General features: G+C 55.8%; 1 protein-coding gene across 9 annotated transcripts in view; it reads left to right on the top strand.

Moving 5' to 3' along the window:
• GRB10 (growth factor receptor bound protein 10) overlaps positions 1-16988 on the top strand; it is a 186854-nt gene that overhangs the window by 123177 nt on the left and 46689 nt on the right. The gene's annotated exons all lie outside the window — the stretch shown is intronic.

Here is a 16988-nt window from a genome sequence, read left to right as displayed (position 1 = left end):
CGTCAGAGATGTATCTACGTGTTTCGGAAGGAGCCTCATAAAAGTGACTAAGAAAACAACTTGGTGCTAAAAAACAAGTTTTATTTCGTTCCCTGAAAAGAATTCCCCTGCCACATCATCTTCACTGGCCAGGAACTCTGGATAAGTGAGGCGTTCCTCAGGTACCTGAACTTGAGCGTAGTTGAAGGCTTTCCGTATTATATTCCTGATCTGGAATATGATCTGTGCAAGGCAGAAAAACTTTGACCCAGGAGATGACAGCCACCTGTTTAAACTAACAGGTTTCTGCCTTAAAAGTAGCACCGTGAGCTGGATATCATATAGCCATTGTCCTCTGAGAGGAAGCTTCAATAACTTACCCAGCGTTGCATCGTCAGTGGTCAGCTTGTCAGAGAAACAGGCTGGTGGCTCCGCCCGTCCAGGTTGGCATGGCCTGGGCCGCAATGGGTTGCAGGCCTGGGAGGGAGACCCAGTGATGCTATACTGTGTGTGTGTGTTGGGGGGGACGTAAATATCATGATGACAGTAACCTCTAACGTTCACGGAGTGATCCCTGTATGCCAGCTGTTGTTCTAAGTAGTTTCCATGTTTATTTGTTCGCTTACTCCTCAGAACACCCCTAAGAGTCAGGTACAAATGTTCTCCGTTTTCAGTTGGAAACTAAAACCCAGCTGTAATTGTTGGGGCTGGGCGGGACCCCAGTGTGGGTGGTGGGGCTGGGCATGAACCCCCAGTGTGAGCAGTGAGGCTGGCTTGGAGCTGACGTCAGGATCCAGAACTTCTGATTTCAGCCATTACGCCAAGTGTCTCCTGGGATCTTGATAATCTTTCTTTGCACCAAGTATATTCCAGAAGTTTCTTTGCCTCCTAGAATCACGCTCTTTCATTCTGTCTGCACTGTCCTACCTTTGCTGCCCTCAAGCGTGATAGCCACCCCACTCCCCCCCCACCCCCCGTGCTCTGCACACCCACCCACCCCGTGCCAGCACCACGCAAGGCCTGCCCTCTCAGGTCTCAGGCTCCCTCACCAGCTCCTGAGTCCTGACCTCGTGCCTCCAGGGTGGGCTGCGGGGTCCCGCCATCAACACTCAGGAGGTGAGGTAAGTGTCCTTGTCCCAGAGTCAGCGCTGGCCGGCTGGCGGGGCTGCGGCTCCTCGTCACATGCCTCCAGGACATCTGGGACGTCTGCCCCACCGGTGACCTTCTGCTTCAAATAAGGGTCTAGACAGGCTGTCTGTGGATTGGTCACCCAGCTTGTTTACAGCGTCACCCGTCCTAAAATAAGACCGGGAAAATTTTTTCTGGCTCCCGCCGCGGTTGGCAAGAAAGCAGGCCTCCACCCCCACGGGCTGTCCAATTCTCAGTAGAATCCGGAAACTCGGAAATTTTGCCTGCTGTTTTTCTCGGGATCAGAGTGTCTGCACTGGTGTCTGTGTCTCTGTCGCCCGGTTCCCTCCGGCTGGCTGGCCCAGCAGACACGGGAAGGATGCTTCATACTCTGCTGTACTGGTGGGAAGTCCACGCTCCTCGTGTTGGAACCGGCCCAGGGGGACGCAGCCCATCCCCCCCCCCCAGGTTCTGACCTTCGCTCTCGGAGCCCCGTGGCGTGGGCACCAACACCGCAGTCACCCCGAAGGCTAGAGATGCTGCACACACAGCCTCTCGGTCCCAGACGGTGAGGGCGTCGCTGCCTACGGCGTCGCTGCCTACGGTCAAAGTCAAAGGCGTTTGGGCCCCTTCTCCCCACTTGCCTCGAGGGGAAGGGATGCTTGGTGATCCAGCTCCTTTCACACGAAGTCAGAGGGAGCAGCTGGATCCTGTCCAGCCGGGCTCTTCCGAAGTCCTTATAAACAGGAGGCCCCATCACATCGCCTCGTTGGCTGAGCACGGCGTGGCCAGCGTGGGAAAAGAAGAGAGCCGATTGCCCCTTTGGGACAGCGAGGCAGTCCGAAGCAGCCTCTACCTGTCCCCGAGTCAGAGGTTTGAACAGCCGTGCGGAAGGGAAACCCATCCTGCCCGAGGTACTGTGGCTACGCTGTTCCACACTGTTCTTCCAACATCCCGGCAGCCTGCCTTCACCTTCCTTTTCTAGCAACCCTTGCCAGATGCTCGGGGGCAGGAGCGTCAGGTGCATTGTCCCTGCACCCAGCTCCGGAGAGCGAGTGCCGTGATGTGGGCTGGTTGCCGTCTGCTGCACAGGCGTCCCGCCCACCGTGGTGCGGGGGGCGCCCGCCTGGTGCGCAAGACCCCTGCCTGGTGGGACAGCCTCTGTGGCTGCATGCAGGACCCCGGGACAGACAGCTGGGGGGCGGTAGGCACGCTGATGAGGTCGCAGGCTCCTGGGGGTGTCGTTCTGTCACCTGCCCGGTGGGGTTCCTCTGGAGACATGCGAGCTGCAGGCTTGTTACCCCGCAGGGGTGGGGGAGGCAGCCGGGTTCTCTACTCAGAGGAGGGCACAGAGAATTCAGCCAGGGGCTGTCCCCGGGGTAGAGGAGCCTTCAGCCACAACACTCTGGGGGCATTTCTGACCCCTTCTGTGCTCAAACTTCAGCTGTCACCTTTGAGCCCTGCTGCGTCCAGACCCTGAAGCTGGAAAGCCCTCGGGGAGCTTAGTGTCATATCATCAGGTGAAGGTGATGGAGTAGGTGGCAGTGATGAACCAGAGGAAGTCATTACTCTGCCAGGAAGGATCGGGAACCTTCAGCAGCATCCCGGGGGTGCAGACGCCCCTGGTCAGGCCGTGGAGGTCCTCCCACGCTGACCCTGTCAGGGTCTGTGTCTTCCCTGTGGCCGGTCCTTGCCTGAGCCGGCCCACGTCTGCACAGTCGGGGCGATGTTGTGGACTCCGTGTTTATGGCACCCCCCCCCCCCCAGTCCACGTTGCAGCCCTGCCCCCACCAGGATAGCACGGGGGGAGGGGAGCGCCTTCGGGAGATAGACGGGTTTAGATGAGGGTATGGACTGGGGCCCCCACGGTGGGACCAGTGCCCTTATGGGACAAGCAAGCAGTGCACGACTTCTGTCTGCCGCAGGTGGTAGGTAGAAGGTGGCCGTCTAGGGGCCAGGAAAGGGCTCCCAGCAGAACCCCACCCTGCCTGGTCTCAGACTCTTGGGAACTGTGAGGAGTCTGTGCTGTGCGAACCCACGGCTGGAGCCAGTGGAGACTGGAGAGTCCTGGAGTTTCTCGTGAGCGTCCTGGCACCCCCACCCCCTCTGCCACCAGAAGCCTTAAAACCGTGTAGATGAGACTTCACTGTGTGGGGACCAGCCCCTGACAGTCGCTGTTCCTTCCTGCCAGCTCTGCTTCCCGGCCTAGATCTGGGGTCCTGACAGGCTGTCCGCCACCCCCATGTTGGCCCCCTGGCTTTCACCATAAAGGGGCGGAGAACCCACCGCTGCCCACCCGCCCGCCGTGCACCACTGCCCACAGAAGCAGCACAGGACAGGTGACCTTGGCCCCACCCCGGCTCCATACCCGCACCTGCCTCCACCTGCTCCCAGACCTGACCCGTGTGAGCTGCTCACCGTCGAGTCAGCAGCCTGGCCGATGTTGGGAGTCACTGGGAATGTCTCCTGCATCTGGAGCCCGTGAGCCCAGTGCACCTCCGAACCCCAGTGACAGTGACGTCTGCGCCTCCTGTGTGGGTCCTCCCAGGCTAGTGCGTGCTCTAGGGATCATCTTAAGACGCCCGCTTGTCAGGTTTTCTGCTTGTTTGATTGCGTTACGTGAATTTTAAAGCAGTGACATTTGGTTTCTTTGTTTATATCTTAAACCAGAGTCTAGTGATTTTCATTTAGCTTTATGGCTTCACCAGTAAGGAGGCGTATTTGTTCATGGATGGTAAAATGAAATCATGAAGTGTGGTTCGTGTTGGAAGAAATAACCCTTTACTCCGTGAGAGTCTAGTACCCGTGGCTGTGGTTTTACGTGGAGTCTTTCCAGTTTATTACAGAGATGAGTGAATCTTGTTTGAAGGTACGGCTTCTGTGAAGGACATCATTCTGTCGTTTTGGTGACAACAAATAATTTATCTGAATGACTTAATTAAGCTGTTTAGTAACGTCTCATCCAACATTTACCAGAGTTGCAGAGGCCGAAGAAAATCTTTGAGTGATAACATTCTGTCCCCTAGAGGGTCGTGAAACTTGGTCAATATCCGGAAAGTGACATTTTGCAGTAAAAAATCAACAAGGGCATTTTTAACTGCTTGGTGACTCATTTGGGAAAGACAGGCCGTTGTGTGGAGAAGGGCGATTGTTACAGCAAAGATCATGAGCCGTGAGACTGAGCCTTATGCCTGAATCGCATCCTACCGTCTAGACGGTGTCTCCAGGCTTCTTTGACGACATTCTCTTTGCTCTCGGTGCCCTGTGGACCGAGAGAACGTTGGTCCTTCTCTGTGTCTTGATAAGTCAAGTGCATCAGACCCACTGCAGTCTTCTCCCCGAGCCATGCCTGTTTTGTGTCTGTCCGTAGCTTGGTGCAGCGTGCGTTTATCTGACAGCAACTCTTGAGTGCCTGCTGCGTGCCTGGCTCAGTGCCAGTGACAAGGGTGCAACAGAGGGTGCAGTGCCCGCCCTGTGCCCCGCAGAGGCCAAGGGCATCTCCTTGAGCTTCAGCCAGAGCCCAGGAACCAGAGAGAGGCACAGTGCCCTTGGCCTGATGGGAGATGGCTCGTCTTCCTGGCCAGGCCATCTGAGTTGAGGATGTGACCATCAATGTGCCTGGAGCCAGCCTGCAGGTGCAGGGGCTGGAGGGGAGCCTGGCCCAGGTCCCAGGTGATCAGAGGTGAACCCCTCCCTTCAAGGGACACTGGCGGGTGTGTTCGCGCTCCCTGCCGCAGCCTCAGCCCCAGCCCCAGCCCGCAGCCACCGCCTGTCTCCATTGCACTAGAACGTCGTGGGAGAGAGGTTAGTGCAGACACTGCTGTCCTCCTGGGGTGCTGGGTGAGGATCCCCCAGCTCTCATGGGGAAGCCTTGTGCCCTCAGGGACAGCTGACCCTGGCTGTCCAGAGGTCCGGCCCCTTACTGGATTGATGACCCCCGATCCAATTGGAGAGAGACTCAGAAGGATAGGGTGTGCGGCAGAGAAGGCCTGCATAGGTGAAGATCCTGCTCCGGTCGCAGGGTCAGTGTGACTTCCCCGGGAAAGCGGGTCTCTCGGGACTGTTCCTGAGCAACACTGGTGGGTGTGGGTGTCTCCTGATCGATCTCTCTGGGCGCAGAAGCAGGAGGTCACGCAGGGTGTCGTGCCCCTCGGGAGAGCGCATTGCCCAGGCACCCCTGCAGGGCTACCTGCTCATATGGAGGTGCCTCACCCCTTCCAGGCTGTGTGGGGAGGTGGCTCCTGCCACCAGCCCCAGGGCAGACCCCAGCCCTTCTCTTGGGTCCTCGGTCTCAGAGGCCGGGAGCAAGTAGCTCTGGAAATGAGTGCTTTGTGTGAACTGACAACTGAAAATCTGAGAACCAGGAATGCACACGGATCCTGCAGGGAATCCGTAAAGTGGCGACGGCCGCGTTAGATTCCTTTAGGGATGGAACTCCTTTAAGGGTGTGCCCATAAGAGGGTCACGGGAGAGCCTAAGAAACAGCTTCTCTGCACTCCGGGATGGACCAGGGGGAGGCCTCCAGTGCCTCGGGGGACACTGGACTGGCTGCCACATGCGGGTCCTGAGAGACTCCACCGGGAAGACCTTGTCTGTGTTTTCTGACGCCTGTCTCATGGTGGTTACCGCACAGTTAATTCTCACACCCCTCGTGTACGCAGAGAGCCTGCTTGGGATCCTCTGTCTCTCTCTCTCTTTCTCTCTCTCTGCCCCTCCTCTGCCCCCCCCCCACCTCAAAAATAAAGAGCATACAAAAGAAACCTACTTAAAAAGGTTTTGAATAAGAAGTGTTGGCAGGTTGGTGCATGTTCCGGAACAGCCCTCATTGCGCCGCGGTTAGAGCAAGACAGGAAGCTCATATTCCACGTAAGCAGGAGCCTCTGCTCGACTGCAGCTATCGGAGAGAACGGCCTCTCCAAGCAGGAGGCTCCGTTCCTTCGTGGAAGCTACCCCTCCTCTGGTGGGCCGGTCCTGGGGTGGGGGCTGTCACGTGCCTGGGACAGAGGAGGCCGCTGGAGAGGCCGCCAGACCCCGCAGCTCTGACACCATCCACGTGGCATCCCTACAGCCGCTGGCATCTGTGGCCCCGGCAAGTCAGGGACTTCATGCTTACGTGCCCCGTCGGGTCCCTTTGGCCTCAAGAAGCAAAGGGTGTGATTGGCTGCCGTTGCAAGGACATTTACTTTGTTGTAACAGCAGGTCTAGGGGCGGGGGGCCAGCTGCCAAGGCCAACCCTGTCCTGTGTCCAGGAACTTGTGTCCTCCTCTGCAGCCGTGGCTGTGCGTGCACCCAGAAGGCTCTGTTCACGCACTGGTCCGTGCGCCAGGGGCCCCGAATTGTTAAGCGGCAGAGGGAGAAACTGAGGCAGCGTGTGGCACGCGCTGCTTCCCAGCCGGACAGAGTGAAGTCGAGCTGTGGGGTGGGGGACACCAGGAAGATCCACGGGCAGGAAGCAGGAGCCATGAGTGAGTGCCTGAGGCAGGTGTACTGAGATGCTGAGAATTGGCGGGGGGAGGGGATGGGGGGGAGGGCAGGAGAGCCACGCAGGGAACGCAGGTTAAGAAAAGAACAGTGATGCTGTTAGAAATGTCTCGGTTTCCGAATTTAAGGCGAGCCTTCACAGCTCGATGGAAACATCTGGACGGCTCTGTCTAGGATGGCCTTCCTCTCAGCCAGTAACGGTTTCCGTGCAGCTGCACGGTGACTTAGGGACAGCAGGCTTCTCCGTTTGTTATTCAAACACAATTAATCACATACTTAACCCCGCTTTTGATAGGGCATGAGTATTGTCTTAGCTCCCACTTGCTCTCCTCCCTCTGCTTACTGTTAAGAATTAATTTTCTGGAACTGAATTAATTGCCTCGCATTGGGGTTTGCACATTACTAATGATCAAAAGCGGGTCTCCCAAGGCTTTAACTACCATTTAATGAATGTGCTGCTTACATTAGCCCGTCTCTGGCCAGAAAAAGCAGCCACCGTGGCCAAGTGCAGCTGACTTCGCAGAATGTGCTGGCGTGGTGATGCCCCGCCATCCGATTCGCCCAGGTGGGCCGGCATCACCCTGGAGCCTAGTAACTTCTCATCAGCCTCATCCAATGCCGCGCCAGCCCTCTTTGTCTTAGCGCCTCCAAAACGGGCCTGTGTCTCCTTTCTGGTGCCTTCGGGGATCAGAGCACGTTGGAGCCAGGGTCTCAGTGACGCATCGCGAGCCAGGTGACCGGTGGCCGCCCAGTGCTGTTTGGACATTTGGGGAAGCCACAGGGTCATCTTGGGACAGGAGCCCGGGAGAACAGTGCTCGGGCCCCCAGTGGGGCCAAGCAGTTGCTGCTGTCCAATGATAGTCGCTTTACCGACACGAGGGTCTGTCTGTACGGATCAGGTCTTCCCCGTCGCTCGCGGAGACAAAGCCCTGTTGACTCGTTGTCCCTCAGACTGGCTTCCTGCCTTCGCTGCCTGTTTCCTCATAGCTGCCACCATCATCCCCCACCGGAGCCCTGCCCCTCCCTCGAATGGAGGGACGTCACCCTATTTCTGCCTCTTTGCCCATCCGCCACCAGTCGTCCTGTAGGAACATAAACTGCTGGTTTTTAAAATTCCAGGTAACGAACTTTGCTAGTTACCTCTCCGACACACTTCACTCAGCAGAAAGATGGTTGATACCCCTTGGGGGCGTCTTGGGGGGCAGCGCAGGGAGCCCTGTCTCCCTTTCTGCTGAGAGGCCCCAGTAGGGACGGGCCCAGGTCTCTGAAGCCCAGCGCCACCCCTCACACTCTGGGAAAGCCTGGTGTTTGTCATGGTCCCACGGAGAAGCCACGACGGGTCATGTCCGAGCAGCGAGCCCGAGCTTCAAGTCCATGGTTTTCCCAGGGAGCCACAGCAGCGCTCCGAACAAACAGGAAATACTAAACCAAAGTGGACGTTTACGTCACCTTTTATTCCTTCCGAGGGCACGTGTGAACTCAGCCACACCAAGCAAGGAGAGCCCACGGGCCACATAGATCCTGTCACGGCCCATTCCTTCTGCCGTGGCACACGATGCCACCATGACCACAGGAGGCCCTGGGAGCAGGGATGTTCCCGTTTGGCACCTGTCCGGTGGTCCCGGCTGAGGTGCTGCTCCAGTGGGCTCTGAGGCAGAGAGCCTTCGGGGCATCTAGTGAGACAGAGACGTGTCAACAAGCATGTCACGGCCCCGTGGATTGGCTCCGCCTTCCTTGCGAATTTGTGCAAGAACCAGAAGAACGTGGGCCCGTGAGCAGCCCTGAGTTGTGTTTGCGAGTTTCCGTGGCTGCTGCGACCGTGTCCCTCGCCCGTCAGGAGGCTGTGACATGTTCTTCCAGGGGATGGGCCCCCCGTCAGTCCTTCTGGGTCGGAGCCCGGAGTCGTGGAGTGGCGGCTGGCTTTCCCGGCTTTCTGCCTCCCCTTGCGCAGTGCCGAGCGGACGGAGAACCTCGCACCTGCTTTGCTCATCCTGTGCTTTCTGGAATCCCTGTTACTGGAATTGCGGGAAAGAACCTGTACGTCTGTTTGGGGGAGGATTGCATTCTGTCACCTTCCTGGAAGTTCACATTTCACATTGGGTTTGGGAGGATCTGAAAAATCCTGTAGGGAAGGAAACCCACTGGCAGGAGGCCGCTTAGAGCTACTCAGATGCTTCCGATCACAGACCCGCTTTGTGCACGACAGGCTGCCCACGGAACCCACTTTGGGAAAGGGTGCCCAATTGTCGAGGGCATTTTTCGGAGTTCTCTGGGCGTAGCACTAGAATCGAGTGTCTCGGAGCCCCCGGAGAGGCAGCCTGAAATCACTCCCAGTGTTTAACGGGACCCGTCATCCCGCGTCTGCATTCAAACAAGGGACCCGATCAGGCCACTTGTCTCGCTGCGTGTGGTGTTGGGGATGTCCTGTCAGGAAACTCGGTGAAATCCCCACAGCTAAGGTTTCTGTGGGCTATAAGTACCTTGGAAAGTATAAATTCCCTAAATCTGTGAGCCCCCGAACTGATCCTGTGTTATAGCATCGAATACCCCGTGGCATCGGCAGATGGAGAAAACATCACAACGTGAGCGTGTGAACTCCCTGTCTTTCCCTGGAGTTTCCCCCAAATCTAAGAGCAAGAGGTGACCCTCCTTGGCCAGCGAATCTGTTAATTCTTCCTCTTGTGGGACTCTTGCTGGGAACAGGTAAAGCTGGAAAATGAACTTTTGCCCCTGACAGTCCCGTCCTACGTGTTGGGAATAAACACCCACCTCCTCCTTGCTTGTGTTTGTCCAGCGGATACAACCTGTCACGCCCTTGGAACGTGGGCATCGGTGCTTCTGGAATGCCTGTAACCAGTCCCGAGGGCATCTTGTCCCACTGGGCATTCTCCAAATGTGGCCGTAACCTGCAGGTCAGGATAAAGTGTTTTCTGACTTTACAAAGGTGAAAGGCACGTGTCGGACCTCTGCAGTGGCCGTTGGAGCACGAGGTCCAGGCTCTCGTGCTGTGTCCCAAAACTGTGTCCCGCGGCTGGGTGCTGGTTTTCAGCCAGTGCCACCCCACCGGCTCCCAGCCAGGCCCCCACCCCGGGCGCGGCCGCCTCGCGCACCATCCTGCCCTGCACACGCCTCCTGCAGTCTGGCCTTCTCGTTCCTTCTAGAACTCCACTTCCTCTCTTGGTCTCCTCCTCTCTTGGGTAGCTCCTTAGAGCACAAGGGAAAGCAGTTTGACAGGTGGCGATGCAAACGAGCAAAGTGTCGCTGGAGGAAACCAAGTTTGCGTGGAGTCCTTCAGGAGAGAGAATCTGGGAACCACCCTCTTGCTCCCTCTGCCGCCGAGGCACATCCCGGCCACTCTGGGAAAGAGGACACACATGTTGGCCCCTTTGGAAAGGCTGCAGGGGCCATCCTCCGCTGGTCCCCAGTGGGAACCCAAATGCTGCTGACAAACGTGGTTTTTTATCTTATCCCAAAATAGCTTCACCATTGTCATCCCGCGGCGGATTCTCCGGATCAAAGTGTCGGTTTCTCGCCCTGTTTGTAGAATCCCAGATTCTACAGGTTGGTTTATACCAGGAATACCCTGAGCAGGTAGAGGTGGGGGTATCGTATGACTTTCTTTGCTTGTGGCTCATGGTAAGTGTGTTCATGCAGCCTGTCTCCTGAGGAGCTGGGAAGGGGACGGGAGGAGATGTCCCTGTCCACAGGGGTGGGGACAGGCCACAGACGAAGTGACAGCCGTGCCCACGGAGGTGGGATCAGCATCCGTGCTGGAAGAAGCAGCAACCTCAGAATCCCTCTCAGCTCTGACCAGCGACCTTCCATGCAAATCCTATCGTAGCCGTCTAAAAAGCCAACTATTTCCTTCCGCCTGCAGCTTGGTTCAGCGCCTGCCCCTCTGTGTGTGTCTTATCTGGTTTCAGTCAAGGTAGATATGATTTTATACGTGTTTTTGTTGAACATGCGACAAGTGTTTTCCGTGTTTCTTCCCGCTCGTAGTAAAGAACGCTCTTAGAAGCTGACGAATACCGGGCCACACTTTCTTGGCTGTGCCTGGATATTTGCGTGGCTTCTTCCAGTTGTCTGTGCTATGGATAATGCTTTCCAGCGTGACGGTGATGTGGTTTTTGTTTTCTCTTGAGTTCTTTTTCTTAGGGAAGTTCCCAGAAGGTAGATTCCTAGTCTAAGGTCGTGAGTGTTTTATATTATAGCTCTGTATACCTGTTGGGATACCCGTTTGCAAGGGCCTATTTATTATTTATTTATTTATTTATTTTTTTTAAAGTTAAAAAGAAAGTTTTTTTTAAATGTGTATTTATTTTTGACAGAGCATGAGCAGCGGAGGGGCAGAGAGAGAGGGAGACGCAGAATATTATATTCAGGATAGAGTGAGCGTCAGAAGGTCTGAGCCCTGACCCTGCACGAGCCATGGGCACACCCGGTGGCCACCTGTGCTGTGGTGAGCGAGGGGCGTGGGCGCTTCTCATGGCAGCACACGGTGGCCCTGGACACCGGCTGTCCCCCAGCTGGGGTGGCCCTCCACGCACCAGGTGCTTGGCTGCTGTTGGCTGGTAAGACTTGGTCCTGCCCTGCCTTACTGGTTTTACCCAGCCCGACCTGGCCACCTCTGTCCTGCTCGGCCTCGGGGCGCAGGTCCGCTTTCCCGAGCTGTGCAGCACAGCCCGAGCCCACCGGCCTCCCCAGCGTGGTCTCTTGTCGGGGAGGATTGCCCGAGGGACAGTGTCTGGCAGGGCCCCGAGACCGCGTTCTCCAAATCCCGTACTTGCAGACATACAGACGCTTAGTGCTGCCCGTCCCACATCCCCACCCCCAGTCTCGGTTCCTTTCTTGTGCCCACTCGGCATGGTTTTGCTGCTTCTGTATGTGGGCAGTGGGTGCTGGGCCTGGGGCAGCCAAATTGACAGGGGCCTGCCCCCAGGAGCCCACAGTGTGGCCTGCGAGCCAACGCTGGCCAATCTGCAGGGGCGTGGCATCACCAGCAGGTCACTTTTGTGACTTGGACATTTCCCCGTGCAGGGAAGCTGCGAGCTAGTGTACCATCAGGGGGACTGAAGGATGAGAAGCCATTCTTTGGCTTGGAGGGCAGAGAATGTTCTAGAAAGAGGGAGGGAGGGCTGTTCATGAAGGGCCTGGAAGTCAGGGCCTAGCATCTGCTAACAATTCCATCCCAAATGCAAAAGAGACTCCAGCAGGTGTGGGATCGAGGGAAACAGAACATGTTTGCACTTTCAGGAGGTTCCCTCTGCTTTGTGGGTTATGCTGGGGGTGGCGTGGGCTCGGCCAGTGCGCAAGCAGACTCGGAAGCTGATGGCCATGGGGACGGGGGCCAAGGGGCTGAGGCTGGAGAGAACAGGCTGGGTTTGAGCCAAATCGCCAGGGTTTCGTGATTTCTTGCTCTCCCTTAGTTGTCCTGGTCCCTGTGACAACTGGCAGCCTGATTTTCCTCCTTTAAAAGTAAGTCCAACCTGGGGTCCCTGGAGGGCTCAGTTGGTTGAGTGACCAACTCTTGATTTCAGCTCAGATCATGATCTCGCAGTCATGGGATTGAGCCGCACATCGGGATCCTCTCTCTCTGCCCCTTCTCCACTCGTGTGCATTCTCTCTCTCTTTCTCTCTCTCTTAAATAAATAAAATTCAGAGTGCCTGGGTGGCTCAGTCAGTTAAGCATCCGACTTGGGCTCAGGTCATGAGCTCATGGTTTGAGTTTGAGCCCCGCATTGGGCTCTGTGCTGGCAGCCCAGAGCCTGCTTCAGATTCTGTGTCTCCCTCTCTCTCTGCCCCTCCCCTGCTCATGCTCTATCTCTCTTTCAAAAATAAACATTAAAAAAATTTTTAATAAGAAAAAAACCAATCAAGGAACAGGTGGGTGGCTCAGTCAGTTGAGCGTCCGGCTTCAGCTCAGATCATGATCTCACGGTTCGTGAGTTTGAGCCCCACGTTAGGCTCTGTGCTGACAGCTCAGAGCCTGGAACCTGTTTCAGATTCTGTCTCTCTCTCTCTCTCTCTCTCTCTCTCTCTGCCCCTCCCTCACCTGCACTGTCTCTGTCTCTGTCTCTCTCTCTCTCTCAAAAATAAATAAACCTTAAAAAAAATTTTTTTTAAAAACCCCAAAAAATCCAACCCAGCCCAGTGCTCAGATCTTGGCTTCTAAATTCCATTCTCCAGCCAAAGGATGCAGGACAAGTAGTTAGAGAAAGAGGAGCCACGTCCTAGGCTCCCAAGGGCAAGAGAAGGATGGTCACTCGTGGACGCGGAGAAATGTGGCAGGTGCTGCCTTAACCCAGGGGCCCAGGCCAGCGTCACCAGGAGCCCTGTGCCTCCTAAGGAGATGCCCCAAGAAGAACACAGCATCTCATGTGTGTGCGCCAAAGAGGTGAACCAGGGCGGAGGGACAGTCTGAGAAACGGCCGGGACTCATCAGAGGTGTGGAGGTCATAGAAGACTCCAGAAAACAAATTGTCCAGATGACAGACGGAAGAGACAGGCCAACCAAATGTAGCATGTGGTCCTGCGTAGTCGGATCCCGGACCCTGAAATACCATTGTTGCCTTTTCTGAAAAGGATGTCGGTTGGACATTGGCTGAATTTGAATGTCAATAAATCAGCTAAAGGTAGCATGTTGATGGCATTTCCTGATTTTGATCATTGTTCTATGATTACGTATGAGAGTGTTGTTTTTAGGAAGCTACATGCTGAACTAGGTAGGGGTAGAGGGGCCAGCTGTCTGCAGCTCACCCTGGTGGACGGAGGAGGGAAAGAAGATATGATAAAGCTAATGGAGCGAATGTGAGTTTTGGGGAACCTACATGAGGAATAGAAGGAAAACCGTTATAGCATTTTTTGTAGATTTTCTGTAAGCCATAACTTTTCTCAAGATCAAATGCTGAAGACTGAGAAATCCTGTTTAAAATCCCAAATACGCCTCTTAACGTGCACAGATTTTTTTCAGTGCGCTTTTCCCCGACAGGACAAACAGCGTAGAAAACACGAGAGGTGAGCATGCCACGCTAATTCTCCATAGTTAACACGACCTCACCTTTTAATGCACGGCTCCGGCAAAGACGTGCAGGTGCGCCCTGGTTCGGCCGTCCCCCGGCCAGCGATCTGTGACGGGTATGCAGTAGACGCCAGATGGCTTCTGGATCGAAGCAGACTTTCTTTTTTAAGTTTATTTATTAATTTTAGAGCAAGTGGGAGAGACCCAGAGAGAGAAGGCGAGAGAGAATCCCAAGCAGGCTCCACAGTGTCAGCACAGAGCCTGACGCAGGGCTCGAACTCACAAACAGTGAGATCATGACCCGAGCCAAAACCAAGAGTTGGATGCTTGACCAACTGAGCCACCAAGGAGCCCCCCGGAGGACTCTTGAAGGGAATACGACCCCCATGCCCCAGGAGCCCCCCGGGAAAATGCGGCTTCCCGGGCATCGCCACACTTCCAAGATGGAGCCACACTGCTTCTTTCTTTTCAACAGAAATGGAGTGTCCATAATTTTGTCGGCATGGTGTGCCAAGTGGTCTCTTGTGTGCTCAGCCTCAATGCGTACAAACGTCATCCGAGGGAAGGAAATTCCCGAGGCTTCGGTCTTGGAGCCTCCAACCGTGGGAGGCTCCCAAACAGATAAATGAGATGGAACAAATAGATGGTGTTTCCTCACAGGCAGCGTCAGCTCCGTAATTATGCTGCTGGCCGGGTTGGCATTCGCTCGGATCTGTACCGCTCACGGTTCCAGAACCCCCAGGAGGAAGATCTGGCCATAATTACACTTGTACCCCTGTGAGCCTGACGTGTAGATGTCCTCTTGTGATCTTTTAAGTGTTTTTTTTTAACGTTTATCTATTTATTTTGAGAGAGAGAGAGAGCGAGAGTGCGTGCGTGCAAGCGGGGGAGGGGCAGAGAGAAGAATCCCAAGCAGGCTCCTTGATGTCCGCACAGAGCCGGACACGGGGCTTAAACTCACGAACTGGGAGATCATGAGTCAAGTGTTTAACTGACTGAGCCACCCAGGCCCCCCTGTGATCTTTTACATGTGTGCGGGTAGGTTTTGAGTGCAGTCACCCGGCCCGGTAATAGGCTCTGTGAAGTGTGGGGACTGCTGTGTGGTGGAGGCTGGGGAGGAGCCTGTGGGCTTCGGAGACCCGGGAGCGCCCCCCTGTGGCTGGAAACACACCGGGAATTGTGTGGAGCCCAGGCTGTGTGCAGGGTGGGTGTTTTTCCTCATTAAATGAAAATGTCGCATCTGACCTCTCTCCCCACTGCTTGCTGGCCGTCCCGGCAGGGCTCGGGAGGTGGGTATAAGTGCACCTGTGTTTGGAGGCAGGGGGGCGTTCTTGGTGCGCCTCTGGCCCTGGCACACCGTTCCCGGGGCGAGGTCAAGGGTGAGCTTCGTGGGCGGCGGTGGAGTGTGGGTGCTCTACATCGGTTGTGGCCACCTCTCCCCGAACCACCTCCCCTGGGAACGCGCGCTGCTGTCCACGTCCCGGGGCTGGGGTGTCAGGGGGCTGCAGCGGGGGGCCGCCGATCCAGACCATGACACAAGAGGGAAAAACATCTCATTCCACGAAGACCCCAGTCTATACCAAGAGCATAACTGGTGAGCCGCCGTGGACGTGTGAGGTCATGGAAAGCTCTAGATTGCATCGTTGGGAGAAAAACGCGTGTGGATCCTTCGAGAATTGGGGAGAGCTGCTTTCCTTGCTGATACAACTCTGAGTCCTACACTAAGCCTAGCACAGAAGCCAAAATAGGAAACACCCACGGGGAAGGGGGCGGGTAAGGAAGAACATGCCGGGAGGAAAATCCACAGAGTCTGAACAAGGGCTGGTTTCAGTTGGGGTCAGTATGGCAGTATGATGATTTTGAGTTCTTTTTAGGGGGGTTTTGGCTGTTAATCAGCAGAAGTCTCCGAATCCGGCTCATCCGGCTGTGGGCTTGTGGGGTCTCTAAGGCGCCCATCCTGTGGTTTTCCTGGTCACGGATGAGGCGGGGTATTCTCTGGTGGCCCCAGAGACATTGCTCTGTCGCGGACAGCTGTCTTTGGGGTGCAGGTCCCCTGATATCCTTTCAGTTCTGCATCCGTCCTGTGTGGAGTAATCGACGTTCCCCTAATAAAGGGCCAGCGGCTTCTGTACAAACCAAAGATGTTGCAGTAGGTGGGCTGTGTACGTCCTAAGGACTAGAAGGATCCAGCCCGGCCCCCGTGGGAAGTAGGGTTCTGGTGGGAACGTGGTGGCCGCTGCCCAGCGCGCCAGGCCTCGGGCTGGAAGGATGTCTCTGGAACTTGCCGTTCATAAGCTCGTGTTTCTTCCTCTGTCACAGACGCCCCTTCTACTTACTCTTAACGGTGGCATGTTTCATTTAGCCTCAGAGCGTCTTAGCCACCCCGTCAGCCAGAACCCTGATGTGCAGCTCGAATTGCCCGTTTGTTCACTGTTTCAGAACTTGACATCCGAACTACCTGGGATGTGAAGAGTGTGGGCCTTCCGCGGAGAGACAGCACGCGGAACCCGGGGACAAAGCGGTTAGAGGACTGGGCGTCTCAGGCAGCAAGGGCCGTGTCAGTGGGTCCAGCCCTGGCGAGGGGTTGGATTTCGTAGGAGCACGGAAGGCCGTCTGTGGATTTGGTCTCGGAGCGGTGGCCAGAGTTACTCCCTCGGCAGGGTGGTTTTGATGTTACAAAGCTACCGTCATAAAAGCCGTGTGGTTCGGGGGCACCTGGGTGGCTCCGTTGGTTAACCGTCCGACCCCTGATTTCGGCTCAGGTCACGATCCCACGGATTGAGAGTTCCAGCCCCATACAGGGGGTCTGTGCTGACAGCATGGAGCCTGCTTGCGGGGATTCTCGCTCACTCGCTCTCTCTCTCTCTCTCTCTCTGCTCCTTTCCCGCTCCTGCTGTTTCTCTCTCTCTCTCTCTCAAAATAAACTTAAAAAAATAAATAAAAACCACATGCTTCTGATTTAAAAGCGGACAGTCAGTTCTGTGCTCTGGAACGCATACGCAGAGGAGACCCCGGTGCCCACAGGGGGGTAGCGTACTATAAACGCGGCATGGTGACTTGGTGCGTCGTGCTGGGACAGTTCAACACTGTTTGGGGGCAGAGTGGAATTAGGGGCCCCCACCGTACTGCACACCAGTACGGATTGAATCGTGCGTCCCCCATTTCCATGCGGAAGCCCCAGAGCCCCCAGTATCTTGGAATGTGACCATACAGAAATAAGAGTTGTCACTTAACTCTTTACTTGAGATGAGGTCCTCCTGGAGGAGGAGGCCAACCCGGGGTAACTGGCATCCTTCTAGAAGGGGCCAAGGTGGACACAGATACGCGGGGCGGGGGGTCGCCACGTGAAGTTAAGGCAGAGATGCGGCGAGAAATGCCAGAG

Source organism: Panthera onca, chromosome A2, assembly GCF_046562875.1.
Source record: "Panthera onca isolate mPanOnc1 chromosome A2, mPanOnc1 haplotype 2, whole genome shotgun sequence".
Lineage (NCBI taxonomy): Eukaryota > Metazoa > Chordata > Mammalia > Carnivora > Felidae > Panthera > Panthera onca.
The sequence above is the reverse complement of the archived record's forward strand: the minus strand, read 5'-3'. Positions and strand labels throughout refer to the sequence as shown.